Raw genomic sequence first — 13,396 nt, 5'->3', positions numbered from 1 at the left:
CAAATGAAGATGTAGCCAAACATATGGAGACATTTATTGATTATTGCTGTTTTAACCCCCACCGACCGGTGTGACCCAGGACCAGGTGAAGGAGACGATGTTCATATTCTCTCTTCGTGATGCTGCAAGGGAGTGGTACCGAGACCTGGATCGAGCTGCTAACGGGATCACTGATTGGAATTCGCTGGCCATAGCATTTTACAAGAAATATTTCTCTGCCTCGAAAACCAATGCCATTAGAGCTCAGATCACGAGCTTTAAACAGGGTCCTGATGAGAATTTTCATGAGGCGTGGGTCCGTTTCAAGAAGTTAGTGCGAACTATTCCGCACCATGGGTTTGAGAAATGGAGCCTATGCAATCAATTTTATAATGGGCTTTATGACGATCAGAAGGCTATCCTGGATGCGGCAGCTAATGGTATATTCCAGGAAAATGTTGGGAGAAACTAAAGGGTGGAAAATTATTGATGATTTGGCCACCCATAAAGCTGAGTATGGAAATTCCAGGGGAAATCAAAGGAGAAGTGCTGAATCCCCTTCTGTAGCGGCATTAGAGGCTCTTACGGCGAGATTTGATAAGTACGAGTTGGGAGGAGCTTCAAAAGGAGGGATCTATCATGTGAATGCTGTTTCAGACGGTCCTTTCGTCTACAAGAGATGTAGAGGAGAAGGAAATGTTTCAGACAACTGCAGCATTTCCTATGAGTCTTGTGCTGCTTTTCAACATTATAGGCAGACAAACACTTATTTTGAGCCGAATGTCCATCCGAACTTGAGGTGGAGTAGCCAAAATGTCCTAAATCCGGCTCCACCTCCACAGCAGCAGCAGCAGCAGAATTATGTGCCCCCTCATAAGCAGCAGCAGCCATACCAAAAGCCTCCGTATATTCCACAGCAGCAGCAGTAGTCCCAAGGCTCCGAATTTGCCGAGTTGAAAAATTTGTTGCTGAAAGAGTCTCAAGCTAAAGAGGCCGGGATGAAGATGTTGGAGAGCCAAATCGCTCAATTGGCTAGCAAGAGTGCAACTCGAGCTCCGGGACATTTGCCGTCACAGACGGATCAAAAAGAGACCCTTAATGCTATTACTTTGAGGAATGGGTTTACCCTTGATGGGTCCGCTATGGTCGAGGAAGCTACTGGAAAAGATGAAGCGGAACCAAGCAAGAAGAAGGCAGTGACGAACAATGGCAAGAAAAAGACGTCTACCAGGTATATCAGTCGATCGACTGACATACCCGGTCGATCGACTGAATCGCAAAGTGACACAGCTTCTGGTCCTGTAGAAGTCAGTCGATCGACTGACCAACATGGTCGATCGACTGACAACGCTGTTGATGGTGAGTCTTTTCGTTCTCCAATGCAGATAACTTGAGGGACCACTTGTTTCGGGGTACGACTACTCCGAAAATATTGAGGCAAAACCCAAATGCTGATGGGTCAGTTCCGGTTCTAAAGTATGACCCGATGACGATTAATGGTTCATTTTTTAGACGGTCTGAAGAAGGGTCAAGCTACAACAAAGAAAAGGTAGTGGATTTCAGCCTAAATACACCTATGCTGGCATGAGAGACCTGGAGGAGAGGGCTAAGTTGCTTCTTTCAACCCCCTATCCGGAGAGATTGGTGCCGACAAAGGAACAGGTATCGTTTAACAAATTTGAAAATGTTATTCGTAGCTTAAACGTACAAGTTCCTTTTCTTGAGTTAGTAAATCAAGTGCATGCTTACATGAAATTTATGAAGCAACTTTTGTCTAAAAAGAAGTCACTTGAAACTATGCAATCTGTCGCACTAACTGAGGAGTCATGTTCTTATTTGACCCATACTGCACCTCATAAGCTAGAAGACCCAGGTAGCTTTTCCATCTCATGTAGTATTGGCACCTTTTCTATTAAGAACGCCTTGTGTGACCTAGGAGCCAGTATTAGTGTAATGCCCTTGAGTCTTTCTACGAAGTTGAAATTGACTAGGTTTGAAGTTACCAACATGACAGTACATATGGCTGATCGTTCTGCGGTCCAGCCTATAGGAGTCTTAGAGGACATTCCCGTGCAAATAAGGAAGTTCTTTTTCCCTGTTGACTTCGTTGTACTAGATATGCCTGAGGATGCCCACATTCCTATCATATTGGGTAGACCATTTTTGCACACTGCTGGTGCAGCTATAGATGTTGGTTCAGGGACTCTGACCTCCAAAGTAGGGAAGCATTCCATTGTCTTTGCCCAGACAGCTAAGAAAAAAGACCCCATGTGGCCAGTCACTTGTAATACAGTTTTTGAAAAGAAATCTTATTTTGTGCTTTCTGACATGCCTGTCTCTATGTCTGTTTCTGCTATAACACCTCCGCCCCAGTTTGGGAGCAAATTGGAGGAAGATTCTTCTGTTTTGGATATTGCAGGAGCTGGTTTGGGGAATGAAGAGCCGCATGTTGCTCCAGCTGTGAAGAAGTCAATCGTTCAAAGAGGCGGTTTAGGATGTCTTAGCTATGGCACTGATGAGGAGCCAGTCAAAGTGAGGGAGTCCGACTTGGACTTTGATGAGCCAGAAGAGGTCATTGCTTGGGGAGATGCTGAAGCTGTTGATCCGTTGAGTTCTGCAGATGTTGGAGTTGAGAAGAGTGCAGCTGAGGAGATGAGCACTGTAGAGGCTACTTCTTGTAGCCAGAAGCCGAGCAAGTGGGCCATTCCGTGGCCATTCTTGATCAACTATTAGTTGATTAAGGCTTTTTAAACAAAACATTTTATTTCTTTCGTTAGACTCTTTTTATTGTTTTGGTTTGCGCGAGACTTCGCATTAATAATTTTGCTTAGGATTCTAAAGGCTTTAGATTATTACATTGGGTTTTGCGCAATTTTGGGCGCATTATTATGTGTATTTGCAGATTTATAGACCATATTAGCTCGAGTTATTGAGCTAATTCGAAGAAATCAGAAAGTTCCAGCAGGGATTTCAGTCGATCGACTGGCCAGTATGGTCAATCGACTGAGCTGCGACTTCCAGGAGCTTCTATTCCTGTTCACTCTGGTCGATCGACTGGGTGATGTGGTCGATCGACCATGTTCGCTGCTGTATCTGTTTTCGATCATTCCCCTGCTGTGTTTGGTCGATTTGCGGAGTTGAGGGAGTCTTTTCTCCACTTTATTCTCCGACTCATTTCTGTTTTCTTCCGTTTCTTTATTTTACACATAATTTTGCGTTTCAATAATTGTTTTCTCGGATTTACGCGTGGTATTTTCTGTCTTTTCAGGTACTTATTGGTAGCACTGCTGGCTACTGAAACCTCCTAGCTCACGCTGGTTTGGGGAGGTTTCCCTTTGCTGCGCCTAAAATCTTGTGTGTTTCCGAGTTCTTACTTCATGTCTTATTTAGTTAATTTATCGCAAAATTCCCGTTCTCCTTTTATTTCACTACATAATTTTGCACAATGGGGACATTGTGTGATTTGCTTTGGGGAAGGGTTTTGCGTTGCATTTCATTTGCTTGCATTCACGTTTACATTGTTGTTTTGCATTGTTGTTTATTTTCTCTTATATATACAGAAAAAATAAAAAAATAAAAAATTTCAAAAAAATTTCAGAAATTGCACGTTTAGTTTTGCATATAGGTCGAGTTGGAACGGTAGTATTTCAATGATGACATTACATTTTTAGCCGTTTATGCCTAAGCCTTGGTAATTGACATGTTATTAGTAGAGTCAATATGCATAGTCTACGAGTTTTCGTTAAATTCTTGCTGGACTTGAGACTTGACTTTGATTTTTGGCAAACTACTTGCATTTTCTGAGATTTAGAGCCTATAACTAGTGTCATTCATGACAATTTTATTTAGGAGTGTGAGTAGTTACTCCTTATGAGACATGTTATATTAATTTGCATAAAAATGAACTTAATCTACTTAATACCTGTATGCATTCGGTTTGTGGTTTGTTGACGCATGTGGAAGAGGTCACCCCTTTATTCATTTTGCCCATAAGCTCCACACTGCCAAAAATAGCCTTTTTGTCCCGTTAATACATCCTACATTTAGCCTGCCCTTGTCAAGCTAGTAGTTTAGTTTTTGGGATTGTTACTACGTTTTTGGTGGCATATGCTCATTTTGAGATGTTGTTGGGAAGATGAAAAAAGAAGGAAAGAAAGAAAGAAAAAAAAATTGAAAAAAAAAGAAATGATTCGAAAAAAGAAAAAAAGAAACGCATGCTGTATTGTAGAGGGCGGTCAATCGACTGGCCATCTTGGTCGATCGACTGAAGCCCGAGATAAGAGAAATCAAAATCACATGGTTGGAGTTTTGATTAGTTGGTGATTTTATTCCCATGCTTTATTATCATCATTTGGGGAATTACAATTAATTCGGAGATTGTGAGTTTTGTGCTTGCTATTAGCACCGTTTCGATTGGAAGTTGGAGCAAGAAGTTGGATGTTGTTATAATTTTATTCCCTTAGTTACTAGCTTGGCTTCTAACTTTGTTTTTATCCAAATTTATTCTACCTCTTCTTACCCATACCTCACATATCCATATTTACCTCAGCATATGTCATGGTCATCTGTTTGGTTGGAATGCATATGTACGGTTGTAGAGATTACTTTCATATTAGATTGCAGGCATGTTCTCATAGGTCGTAGTTAGGTGAGTGTCATTAAAAAATGAATTATTTCTATATTTACATTATTCACCTGTGCTTATGTGTGATACGAGCGACCCGTGAGGGTCCGATTTGATAAGTCTCTATAGTTGACGACTTCATAATTCGTTTGCATGATTCATATTGCTAATTGATTGTTAGTTGTAGCATTAAATTGGTTTAGGCAATTCGGTTTGCATTTCGCTCTGAGACTGAACTCGTTCCACTAGGTTTTAGGATCGAGTCTAATTCTTGCTTGGGGACAAGCAAGGGTTTGGTTTGGGGAAGTTTGATGCGTGTCATTTATATGATGTTTTACACCCTATTTTACACGCATTTCAGAGCTCATTTATGTAGTTTATGCTACTATTCTCCCCATTTCCGTCTACTTTCGTGTTTTTGTACATTATTGCAGAAATGTGAAGAATCCAGCGGAAATCAAGCTAAATCCATCCTCGAGTACTTTGCATTGCATTTGACGTGAAGTTTTTACTCAAGAAACGAACTTGGTGAGCATATCGAGGCCCGAAAGACTAATTCACGAAGTTTTTGAAGCCAAGTACCAGCTACTCCAGTCGACCGACCTCCATGGTCGATTGACCAGAGCGCGACTTACAGAAGCTACTGTTCAGTGCAGACCAGTCGATCGACTGCCTTTCATTGTCGATCGACCAACACACGAGCTGACGCGCAAATTAAAGAAATAGAACGAATATTCCGAAGCCCATCGTATATTAGGTTTAGGAATAAGTGTTACGTTATATTCCTATATAACGTAACCTGACATTATCAAGTTTGGCATTCAGTTTTTAGTTTATCATCAGTAATTAGGGCTCTTAACATTGTTTCCTTTTCAATACAATTTACTTTTGCTTTCGGTTTCTGGATCGTTGTTCTGCAATTCTTCTCTCCTGCTTTCATACGGTATTTCACTGTTCTTATATTCAGTTTACTGCTTTATTCCGTTCGTAGTATAGAATTGCTAGAATAGTTTCCCGAAAGCCAATTTATCGTCTCATGTTATTTGCTTGTTTAGTTAATTTAATCATGAATTCAGTATCATTATTTGTTAATCTTGTTGTTATTTTTATCGTAAGCATGAGTAGCTAAACCCCATGTGCTAGGATGTAGGGAATCTGTAGTGTAGGCGGCATTAGAATAGTATGACTTAAATCGCGCCATGGTCGATCGACTGGGTTCCCTGGTCGATCGACTGGCCACGTGAGATATGCTTCATTTTAATTAATTTAGTTTCCATATTTGACGAATCGAGTGCACGCGACTAGTTGATTGTCAAGGATTTGACCGACCCAATAAAGATCGAAAGATAGGGAAGGGAGAGAGCCTACCTAATTAAGACGACTAGATTAATGAGATCTAAAGATGAGTTAATTTAGCCTTTTAAATCACTTTTCAGGACGAAAGTTAGCATTAGTGATATTAGGGACCTGTAGCGAGATCGAAAGATGCTACCTGTTGAGAATGGACTGAGAGGACTTCTTATTTTCCCGTCTCGCGTGTTTGTTTTAGACCCACCTAGTATACTTCCGCTGAAACTATAGTGAACCGACCATCTTAGCACCCTTTTATTATTTGATTTCATACATTTCTTTAGTTTTCTTTTCATTATTGCTTTTAGTTATAGACCGACTCAAACCAAATCCCCCTCACATTTGTTTCCTTAGGCTATAATTAGATAACTATTAATTGCATCACCTCCTTGTGGTTCGACCCTGACTGCCACTAGCTATAGTAGTAGTTTGGATTATAAATATTATTTTTGGTGCATACAACGACAGGCATCAGGTTAGATGAATTAATTATGAGACTCTATCCCTATAGCAATATAACTATATTTACCGACTTAGTTTAGTGCACGCTTCTGAGCCACCCTTTTAATCTAGTTAAATTTAATCCTGGATCGGAAGATCGAACTAAATAGGCCTGCTATGAACAGTAGACTACCCTGACAAGGACGGAAGTTAAGTTAGTGGTAATTTAGGATAGAAAGTGGACTAGAAGGACCTTTCCATATTCGTCTCACAGTAATTTATCTAAGTTGTTTACAGTTGAGTCTCTATTCATAGTTTATTCTCATTTTCTGTCTTTATTGCTCTTTCCTTGCTTCTCTTCCTTTAAATCTTATAGTTTAGAAAACCAATTACAACCCCCCCCCCCCTTTGTGACCAAATAGACGGACTCTTACAGATATCTTGCCTCCCTGAGGAGATCGACCTGACTTCCCTAGCTATATAGTTAGTTTAGTTAGTTATTTTTGATTGGTATACGATAGTCCTGTCAAATTTTGGCGTCGTTGCTGGGGAGGCAATTGCCCTATCTGTCTTTGTTTCGTTTATTTTATCCATCTCAGGGAATTTTTTTATTCCTTGAGGCAGTTCTTATTCATTTCCTTTCAGGATTGTGTATGCCCAGGTCAAATACGTTGGAGTTATTTTCAGCTGATTCTGAGCCAGAGAGACTGTTCAGGCATAGACTCCGTATGCAAAGAGAATCACGAAAGGAAGCCTTGAGTACTTTTGAAGAAAAGACACTTTCAGTTCTGCAAACCAACCAGTAAAGATGCCGAATATTGCTAGTCATTCGGAGCCTAAAGCATCATCTATTCCTAAAGGTTTCAATCTCCAGACTGAGGATGGGAATACTTTTGACATCCGTCCGTCCTATATCAATCTGGTGGAGAGAAATCTCTTTAGAGGTGTGGCAGGTGAAGACCCGAGGAAGCATATGGAGGTCTTTACGGACTACTGTTCTATTATCCCCACCACAAAAGGGGTAACTCAAGACAAGATTAAGGAGGTGTTGTTTCCTTTTTCTTTGACTGACTCAGCCAGGGAGTGGCTGACTGACCTGGACCGTAAGGCCGCGGGGGTCACAGACTTGGAGACCCTTGATCTTGCTTTTTATAAGAGATATTTCCCTCCCAGCGCACTAATCAGCTGAGGGAAAAAATCACTAGTTTCAAGCAGGCGCCTGATGAAACTTTCTATGAAGCATGGTGCCGTTTCAAGAGGTTGGTGAGGTCACTTCCTCACCATGGTTTTGATCCGTGGTTTCTGTCCAATCAGTTCTACAATGGGTTGTACGATGATCACAGAGCCATACATGATGCATCATCCAACGAAAGATTCCAAAAGAACACTGACGATGATAAGGGATGGGCCCTTATTGAAGAGATGGTGACCCACTGTGCAGAGTATAGAAACCCGTGGGATGGTATTAGAACAGTTCATGCAGTCGATAAGCAAGTTGTGGCTCAGCTGGAAGCCATGAATGCTATGTTTGATAAGCTGGAGCTATATTCTGCTGGGGAGCCTCAGACAGTTCATTTTCTTACTAGAGGGGAGACTGTCACATGTGAGAGGTGTGGGAGCAACGAGATACCCATCACGATGCCTTTTCCGAGGCGTTTGCAGAGTACTAAGGCTAATCAACAGTTTGGCAAATTTTCCGAACTCCTGAAAAGCTTGCAAGTCACTGTGCCATTCACTGAATTGCTGACATAGGTACCCTCTTACCTTAAATTTATGAAAGAAATTTTATCACGTAAGAGGCACATTAACGACCATGAGACGGTAGCTTTGACCGAGGTAGGGACGGCCCTAGTTCAGAATAAGTTACCTCCCAAACAATCAGACCCGGGTAGTTTGTCGATTCTGTGTCATATTAGTACCCACTTAATTGATAATGTGTTATGCGATCTTGGCGCTAGCGTGAGTGTCTTACCGCTGTCTCTGGCTAAGAGACTTGATTTGACCAAGTTTAATTGCACAAATATGACTATTCATATGGCCGACCGTAGTATATCACGGCCACTAGGTGTCATAGAAGGCATACCTGTTAAGATCGGGAGGTTCTTTATTCCCGTTGACTTCGTTGTACTTGACATCCCCGAAGATACCTATACCCCTATTATCTTAGGGAGACCATTTTTATTTACTGCTCGTGCAGTGATAGACATAGGGGGCAAGACATTGACTTTCCAGGTTGGGGACGAGGAATTGATATTCCATCAGTCTAAGTTCCGAAGGGCTCCCATGCAATCTCAGCCTTGCAATGCCCTCTCTTCTACTGACCCTCCTATTGACACTCCGAATGAAAATTTGGAACATCGTGCTGCTATCGTGGCCCCTCTGCCTCAGATTGAGAGCAAAAAGGAGGAAAGTTCGTCTGTTTTCCTTGCTGCAGGTACAGATGAAAATATTGAAGGAGCTGTCAATGGTTATTCTGCAATTAATGTCAGTCAAAGTGGGAGCGATGATGTTAAAGCTGGTGAGAAAAGAGTAAGGACGAGAAAAGTTCGCGCGTATGTGGACGTCAACTATTCTCCTCCTAACGATTCAAGTTCAAGCTCATGGAAATTGAAGAGGACGATCAATGTGGCTAAGGTGACGTCCTCCAGTCAGAAGCCCTCCGAGGGGCTATTGAATTGCTTTGAGAAGTGAGCGGGGAAATGCCCCGTGTAACAAATTGTATAAACCATTTTTAATTTCCGTCGGATTTGTTTATTGCTTTTAATTAGGACAATTAGAATTTAGACATTTTTAGAATAGATTAGAAGACTAGACTGTTACTTTTTGTATTTGGTATTTTGGGATATTTTTGCGAGTGTTTTTATGCAGGTTTGGGGAATTGCACGCAAATTCAAAGGCTTACACGAGGAAAAGAGCTCGATCGAGTACTTTTTGTACTCGATCGAGTGAAATTTGCTCGATCGAATGATTCCATACTGCTCGATCGACAAAAGCTGAAGAGGGGAGTTCTCGATCGAGTAGCTTTTTACTCGATAAAGTAGATGCATACAAGAAGTTCTTGATCGAGTAGTTTTAAACCACTCGATTGAGTGATTTTGGAAATGACGCGCAGGGAGTCTCCTTAAATTCCTCCCTTTTTACTCTTAATTCATTTCTTCTTTCATTATTTCGTCCTACCCCCCTTATTTACGATCAAAAAAACCCCCGAATCCTCCATTTTTCTTGCCCATTTACCAAATCCACCACCTATATTTTGTTCCTTGCTAATTAATCGTCATTTGCCCTCTGTTTTCCCTTTGATTTACGCTATTTTTGTAACATTCCGTTTGATGTCTATGAGTGTCTTGATATTGGATTCGGTAGTGGATGATATATTATGGAGCTAGCAGCGTTAGTGGATGGTAGTTGGTAGTGTATGGATGATGTGAACATTATTTGCGCACATTTAGTCCCCTAATTGAGCCTATTTTGCATACTTTTATAACATTTCATGACCATTTTATCCGTCAAATCCTTCCTATTTGCTTTCCTAGTGCATTTTACATGTTTTGTAGGAAAGAAGATAATAAGGCGGAAATTCCCGTCTTTCGTGCATATTTGGAAGCTTATTGACGATATTTGATGGACTAAGTATGAAGAGGAAGCAAGAATGATGACCAAGGAAGAATAAATAAAGAGTATATGGAGGCATCTTAGGCTTAAAAGCAAAAAGAAAGGGAATAGCAGCTCAACCCGCGCGGGTCAAGTCTATCTGGAGCAGGATACTGTGAACCCGCTCGGGTCAATTTCAACCCGCTCGGGTTGAGGCTCAGGACGCCCGGATTTCGCTCAGGACGGGCGTATTCCTGGACAGGAGACTTTTTCCTTGCTACGAGAACTACAATCAGCCCGTCTTCACCCTTGGACGCCCAGATTCGGCAAGCAACAACGAAAAGAGAAGCCCTTCTCTCCAAAAATACCGGGTCCTCCTTGCTCAACTTAAAAAGTGTAATTACTAATTTAGCCCTTAGTTAACCCTAATGCATCCTCCCTAATTTTCACTATAAATACCCCATTAGTCTAATTAGAGGAGCATGTTCTTCTTATCAATAATTAGTGTAGTTAATATCAATCAAATCTCTCTTTAATATTGTAATCAAGTATTAATCAAGCTCTAATACAAGTTTTAGTTCTTTAATCTCTCTCTTGTTCATCCTTTATTTTGGGTAATTGAAGATTATTTGGGTTATTATTGGGAGATTGACAACCTCTCAATCAAACATCAAGTACTTCTATTATTCTTGCTTTGTTATTGGAATCATAGTAGGTATAATCTCTTAATCCCTTTTTAATTATTGCTAATTACTTTTATTTGTTCATCATGTTTCACTATGTTAGTATGATTGACAACCTTGCTAGCATGTTCAACATGATGATGAGTGAGTAGTCTCTTAGCTAGGGTTAATGGGTGATTAGGGGAAACCAACATGGGGAATAATTCATGCTTAAATTAATATGCTTTCATGTTTTATTTGCTTGCTTGTTTTGATCTCAACTCATGCACATGTTATGTTTGATGAAATGCTAAGCCTATGAATCCTTGCATTTACTATCATCTCCTATCTTTTCAATGAGACTTGTAAGACATAACCCAACTCGAGTCTCATTAGACCATGCATGTTGTTGAGTAGGGAAGATTAAGTCGACTTGTAGGTGTTGTACAATCTAATCGATTTGGCTCCGGGACCCAAACTTTCCTAGGATTGTAAGATATAACCCAACTCAATCCATCACAACAATAATTGCTTGCTTATAATTTGAGAACATGTTTGTATGATCATATCCCATGATTCCCCTATAATCCCATGACACCCTAGTGCTTTTTAATCAATTGTTTACATCTTTCCTTTTGTTGCTTGTTTATTGCCTTTATTAGCTTAGAATCATCAACCCATTATAATTGTGACAACCCCAAGCATAACCATAATTAGATTGAATAATTTGAGTAACCACCGTCCCATGGATCGACCTCGACTTACCAATAGCTAGTTGTATGTTGAGTTTTATAAATGTGTTTGATTGGATGAGCGACGACATCGACCACATCAAAATGGCGCCGTTGTCGGGGACAGTGTTGTTTATTTGAATTGTTCTTTTGTCTAGTTTTAGTTGTGCTTCTTTTTCTTGAATTTTATTGTACTTGTTCTATTTCACATGCTCAACATGTCTACATTCACTTTTTGGCAACATGAAAATGAGACTTTTGATAAGTACATTGCTAGATTTGAAGATTATATGACTCATGCTTGGCATCATGGTTTTACTCTTTCAAATTATGAAGCATGTCGTGTTGTTTATAATGGCATGAACCTTGAGACCCGCAACTTGGCATTTCACTTGAGTGGTGGTAGGATATGTGAGATGAGTTGTGAGGAATTTTGGGAATTTGTTGAGTTCATGACCACCCATTGTCTTAAGCAAACTATACATGACATCTTTGAGAATGCCACGGAAGGTATTGAAGTGATAAAAGCCACATTTCAAAAATTCATAGAGGAAAACTATGATGAAAATGAGATTTGTGAGGATGAGAAACCTTTCTATAACCTTGTGTAACACCCCCATACTCCGAGTGCCTTACCAGGACCACTCAGGTATGGAGACATCACCATCTCGGTTGCCCGAGGTATGATAATCAAACAACAGCGATAAAGAAACAACATTATTATTAATCGTTTAATGAATGAATACAATCCTTGAAACCCAAACTGATAGTAAGATACATTATCCAAACTGTCTACTCAAACTGAAATGTAAATAAAAGCTAAACTACAAATGGAAGACTCTATCGTCACGTCGTGGCCATCCCAGCTATCCCGTATCATCTCTATACCTGCTCAATATCTGCTCACCATCCCCGAATGGATCACCGCAGGTTTACAAAACAACACCGGGGTCAGTACTAATCACACAATCAAAACAGATAACAATAATAAGACAAACAGACAGCCGAACTGCCACACACACACACACATCCAACCAACCGTCTCAATCACTGACTGTCCACTGGACCACCACGCCCGATGGGGACCGCAGCCGTTCCCACCTAAGCCCCGCTCATCGTACGAGCGATAACCCTGTCCATTAATGTGCACATCCCCTTTCGTGGCGGGTTCCACTAAGGGCGAAACTAGGGCGTGAGATCACTCCCGCAAGTGACCCCACTCAGCCGAGAACGCATCTCGAGAACCATCAACAACACAACCACAATCACAAACACAATTACAATCATCAAATCAATTAACTAACTACAGCACATCACCAATATCCCATTATGGGACTAATACGAGTAGGAAATCCTACCTGAAAGCACACAAGGCACGGTATCTACAAAATGTCTCAAAACGCCTCTTCTATGAACTCTCCTCCTAACATATACACATGAATACTACTATTCAATCACTTATTCATAAAAACCCCCAATTACTAAATTAGGGTTTCACTAATCTCAACAAAACGTTATAAAAATTATGCTAGAAGCTTACCCTTGACGCAAGGAATCCAACGACACAAACTACGATGCAAACCGACCGTCTGATCTCCGGGAATTGTCAAGAACGCGATTAGGAAGAAGGACCAATCGCTTTCTCTCTTAAACAGGTTTTAGGTTTTGGCAAAAGTGTTTTAGAATAAAGACGAATATGTTTATATACCTTAATCGCGTAATTAACAAAACCCGAGAAAATTCCCCCGATAAACCTGACACTCGATCGAGTACCCAAGGTACTCGATCGAGTACCCCTACTCGATCGAGTGCCCCAGCTACTCGATCGAGTGCCCAACAGGTCAGAAACTATTTTATTCTGCGACACACCCCTACTCGACAGAGTAAAGGCTACTCGATAGAGTACCCCCAAGACCATAAATACGGAGTATTACAGTCTTCCCTCCTTAAAAGGAACTTCGTCCCCGAAGTTCAAACCACTACCAAACAAAGGTACTCCCATAAGCTTCCCGACTCGA

At 40.8% G+C, this 13,396-nt stretch overlaps 2 non-coding genes across 2 annotated transcripts; both read right to left on the bottom strand.

The window, feature by feature from the left end:
* Positions 1-232: 232 nt before the first annotated feature.
* On the bottom strand, positions 233-339 carry LOC141588937 (small nucleolar RNA R71). Its single transcript, XR_012519902.1, has one exon. It is a non-coding gene; the product is annotated as a small nucleolar RNA R71 (small nucleolar RNA).
* Positions 340-7,577: 7,238 nt separating this feature from the next.
* Positions 7,578-7,683, bottom strand: LOC141589356 (small nucleolar RNA R71). Its single transcript, XR_012520298.1, has one exon. It is a non-coding gene; the product is annotated as a small nucleolar RNA R71 (small nucleolar RNA).
* Between the last annotated feature and the right edge of the window lie 5,713 nt (positions 7,684-13,396).

Source organism: Silene latifolia, chromosome 6, assembly GCF_048544455.1.
Source record: "Silene latifolia isolate original U9 population chromosome 6, ASM4854445v1, whole genome shotgun sequence".
In the NCBI taxonomy this organism is placed as follows: Eukaryota; Viridiplantae; Streptophyta; class Magnoliopsida; order Caryophyllales; family Caryophyllaceae; genus Silene; species Silene latifolia.
Note: the sequence above shows the minus strand (reverse complement) of the source record. Positions and strands in the feature narration are given on the sequence as shown.